At 36.8% G+C, this 4,987-nt stretch overlaps 1 pseudogene; it reads left to right on the forward strand.

Annotated features, from left to right (window-relative positions):
* Positions 1-916: 916 nt before the first annotated feature.
* Positions 917-1,015, forward strand: LOC115295073 (annotated as a pseudogene).
* Positions 1,016-4,987: the final 3,972 nt, after the last annotated feature.

Consider the following 4,987-nt stretch of genomic DNA (forward strand, 5'->3'; position numbering starts at 1 on the left):
GGGGATGGAGGAGGGCACTTGTGGGGAAGAGCACTGGGTGTTGTATGGAAACCAATTTGACAATAAACTATTTTTTAAAAAAGATAAAAATTAGTAATATAATTAGGTGATCAATGAGTAATCTCTGAGTTCAGAGAAGCCATAGGTTTGGGATGGTTTGTTGATGATGATGAGAGTTTAACACACTGACCAATACTGCCTCTTTATTAGTCAGATTTCCCCATTATAATGTAAGCTCCTTGAAAGCAAAGATTCTGTCTTGTTATGAGCTGAGCCCTAAAGTTCATGCCTGCAAAAGCAAGCACTCAGTACATGGTTGGTAAATAATCTATGAATAACACAATAAACAAAGGGTTAGGCATGTAGGATCTGAATACACAAATAAGACAATTCAACTTTTGGAAGAGCTGGCAGTATTAAGCAAAAGCATATAGTTGGAAAAGTAAGAATGATTATGCAAGAGTGGCCAAGTCAACATACCCAGACCTTTTTTTTTTAATGTTTTTTAAATTTATTTTTGAGAGACAGAAAGAGACAGTGAGAGCAGGGAAGGGTCAGAGAGAGAGATATACAAAATCCGAAGACAGGCTCCACGCTCTGAGCTAGCTGTCAGCACAGAGCCCAACGCAAGGCTCAAACCCACGAACCATGCAAGATCATGACCTGAGCCAAAGTTGGATGCTCAACCAACTGAGCCACCCAGGCGCCCCTACCCAGAGCTTTAAATGAACACAGAATAGGCAGATAAGATAGAAATGGAGTCATTAGTACAACCCTAGTTGAGACTGGAGGTAATAACTCCAATTATGGGGCTGAAGTAATGCACATGTAAGCCAAAGAAGTCCCTAGTCAAGACATGAACAGTGGAAAAAGAAACTAGTTATAATCCAACATCCATTACAAAGGAAAAGCTGTATCTGCCTTAGTAGTACACACTAAAATCAGAATGATACAGAGATAAGCATGCCCACTCAGCAAGGATGAGATGAAAATTCATGAAGCATTCCATATTTTATTTAAAAAAAGAAAAAGAACAGCCAGCAATTGCTGACTGTGTTGAGAGGGAGCACAAAAAGTGTGGAAAGTAAGGATGGCCAAGCCTTCAACTTTGTGTAACAGGAAATACAATAGTATAATTTCAACACAGGATGGGGGATACATTTTGATAGGAAAATTATAAGTTGTTTTAATATTAAACTTAGACTTTTACAAATAAAATAAGAAAACTCCAGGAGAAAGGGTAAGATTTTTAGACAGATCATTGGAGAGATGAAGATTAGATGCATTTCCTTAAAAAAGAAAAAAAATCAAGAGTTTTTGGCTGAATCCAAAAGAGTAAATCTGAGCTGTAGGAAATGTCCATAATGTTGAAGAACACTGTAAAAAAGAGGAAAATATCACTAGAAAAAAAAACAGACTCAGCATGTCATAGCACCAAAGAGGCTAAAGAGTGATTTTAAAGCAGGGGCTGATATTAACAGAGATAACCAAAAGGTTAAGGAGAAAGATTTGACTACCATGGAAGAAATCAATTACCTCTGAGAATTTTAAATCAGGGTAGATATCTGGTTCCCAATTTTTAAGGATAACATATAGTGAAAAATTAGATGTAGCATAATATGTATATTGTACTGCTGCAAGAAGTGTGTCTATAAAAAAAATAGTGCTTAGCAATAAGGAAGTGTGTGTGTGTGTGTGTGTGTGTGTGTGTGTGTGTGTGTGTGTAAAAACTGGAGAGGGAGGGAATGGGCAGAGGAGGGGGAACTGGTGCACATTTAAATGCAAAGCAATATGCTAATAATCTGAATCCAAGAATAAAATAATCAAGCTGGCAGAGTGCCTAACTAGATGTTGACTTTTAAAAGCAATGCCTCAATATCTCTTTAGACCTGCTCTTTCTAAAATAGTAGCCACCAACTATTTGTGGCTGTTTAAATTAATTGAATTAAGTTAAAAATTCAGTTCCTCATTCATACCAGCCACATTTCAAGGGTTCCACAGTCACATGTGGCTCATGGCTATCATACAAGACAATGCATATACAGAATATTTTCATAATCCCTAAAATTGTTATTGGATACCTATGCTTCATACCATGACCTTTTGAAAGAATGTAAATTAACTCCAAATTTTCCTGAGATGTGTTGTATTGTAACAGAATAATGTGTTTATCCTCTTTGGTCCTTCTCCAGAGTAAGCACAAGTACCCACATGCACACACACATACAGAATTTTCCTGAGAAAGACATAAATCAAAAACAGAATTCAACCTGCAAAGAACCATAAGCATTGATTACAAATCCCTAGAAATACTACATGACTGGTGAATGTCTTCTTTTTTAGTGGTTTTTCCTGACACATCAATTCATCAAGCATTTTCAATAAATATATTTCACAGATGGGCTTCACAGATGGGGCAGACTGAGGCCTACCATGAGGAACAGTTATCAGGAACAGCTATTAGGAATGTCAGTTTCTCCAGTGTGTTTCTCTCTCTGAGGATTCTCTTTGCAATAGTCCATCTCCATGTACTTCCAGAGAAAGCATTTCCTTCGATCTCTCTGACAGGTTTCAGAAACCTTACCCATGGGGTATGTCAAATGCTAGCTGAGTAATCAACCATGGGCCAGATACCTCCTACTAGATGTATACCATGTAGATAGGTGGATATTTCATCTGAGACAATTATCCTCTGCACTATGACAGCATACAAGCACACATGAATACCTAGTTTTTTATCACTTTTCTGCCAAGGAGCCAAATGAAAACTATTCAAAAAAGCATCATATTCAGTTCCCCCTCTCTATTCATTATAAAGGTCATTTATCAGCATGTGTTTAATAAAGTTACATTCACTCATAAATTCATCCAGAATGGGCTCTAGCAAGCCATAAAAACAGATCTGAATAACAGAAGGAAGGATGTCAAACATGGCAGAAGAATAATTCCAACTCTCTCTAACCTTCCACAATGAACACTGGATTTTTGTGGCATACCACTCCCAGTGAAGTTCTGTACAGCATTTCAGGAACTTACAAGGATAAACATTATCAACAGTACTCAACAAACGTTATTATTCCTCGATTATTGACACATTCTCCTTTTTGTCCATTGTGTGGGCATCACTGCAGCCAGCCACATATATACATGTAGTTACTAACAAAAGGGAGTAGGCTCCACAATATACTAGAATTACTCTCCAATTGATCAACACGGCTCTCACCAACCCCTGTCCAATGATGCATACAATTATCCTCTTAAAATTCTCAAAAAGTTTCCAAGATTTCCCTTCCTTCATTCAATAAACTCATGAACTTCAATATCCTCCAGGAAGTCTTTGTTTCAGTCAGTGGGTTTACCAGATTGATATTCTTCACCCCTCTCCCCCATTTCCTGTTATTTCCATTCAGATCACAGCTAAAATATCACCTCTACAATGAGGTCTTGCTTGGCTATCCCCTATCACTAACGTCACCAACTCACTATCACATAATCATACTTAACTTTCATCATAGCATTTACCATTAGAGGAAGTTATCTTTATAAAGGTTTATAATATGTCTAATATATATCTTCCCCAAATAGAATTAGAGCTTCATGAGAGCAAGACTGTCTGTTTCATTTACTGGACTGTGACTGGTACATTATAGAAATTCAAGAATCCATTGAATAAAATCCAATCAAGCCTCTGGCCTAAATTTCAGTACCTCTAGACAGTAAATTCAGGGAATAGAGGAACACATTAAATAACACCAAGAGGAAACAGTCAGGCAAATCAAGAATGTGGGAGATAATAAATAACTGACTTGGACTCTTCAAGTCAATGTTGTGGAGAAAACACAGTGGACGAATTTTGATTTCTGGAATTGTTATTTTCTTAGGAATGATAATGACATTGTGGTAACTTAGGCAAATATTCTTATTCTTAAGAGATGCAGGCTATATTATTAATGTGTGATATTTTTTTAATATGTGCAACTTAAACTTTCACATAGAATGTCAAAGCTGCGTGTGTGTGTGTGTGTGTGTGTGTGTGTGTGTGTGTGTGTGGAGAGAGAGATAGAGGAAGTATAGATGGTAAATTTTAAAGGATACAAGATAGGTGCCTATTGTGCTTGTCTTTTGGCTTATTTGTATGTTTTATCATGAAAATTTTCAAAGTTGGGAAAAAACATTTGAATAAATGACTAACTAGATACAAGGTAGTTAATCCCTCCTGATTCTAGCCTACCTAATACCAAATGTACAGGAACTACTATTCCTCTAATTTTTCATAATAAGAATGTTAACTTACACTTATTTAATAATCTAAGTCATCTTACTGTTAACTGTTACATATCTATTGTATGTCATGTATACCATAGGGTTCAATGATAAACCTTTAGAGAGTAAGAACCCAGATGTTGGAGATCATGCCAGCCAATTCATTTCCAATGCCCATACTAGGGGGCCAAACAGAGAGAGATGATTAACAAATTTGGAGGAACAAACATATGCAGATCAGCTACCCACTTAGGTAAGTCACGGATCTTGAGCATCTAGAGAGAGATTTTTAAACCAGTCCCAGGAGAGTTGTCCATGAAGGGAAAGCAGCTAACTTATAAAATGAAGCTCAGTTCATGTGAGCCAGGCTTGGCAGAATTTGCACCTCAAACATCATGACCACTAAAAAGAGCATCCTGCAGGGCCTAAAATGACATACGCAAACTAATGAATTCCTCATTCCCTTTGACGCTCCCAGATTGCTCACTAGAATATAAGCTGCAAGAAAGAGTCTGACTTTTCTTCACACTGCTCTAATATCAGTGCTTAAAAAGAATGCCTGGAACTTTTCAGATACGCAATAATTATTTGTTGAATGAATTAATTAATCGAATTCTGACATAACAATGGTTTTCCAATTTTAGCAGGTATCAAAATCACTTGGTGCGCTTGGTAAAACACAGATTACTAGACCTCACTCTTAGAATTTCTGATTCAGTATTTC

The sequence above is a fragment of the Suricata suricatta genome, chromosome 6, assembly GCF_006229205.1.
Source record: "Suricata suricatta isolate VVHF042 chromosome 6, meerkat_22Aug2017_6uvM2_HiC, whole genome shotgun sequence".
In the NCBI taxonomy this organism is placed as follows: domain Eukaryota; kingdom Metazoa; phylum Chordata; class Mammalia; order Carnivora; family Herpestidae; genus Suricata; species Suricata suricatta.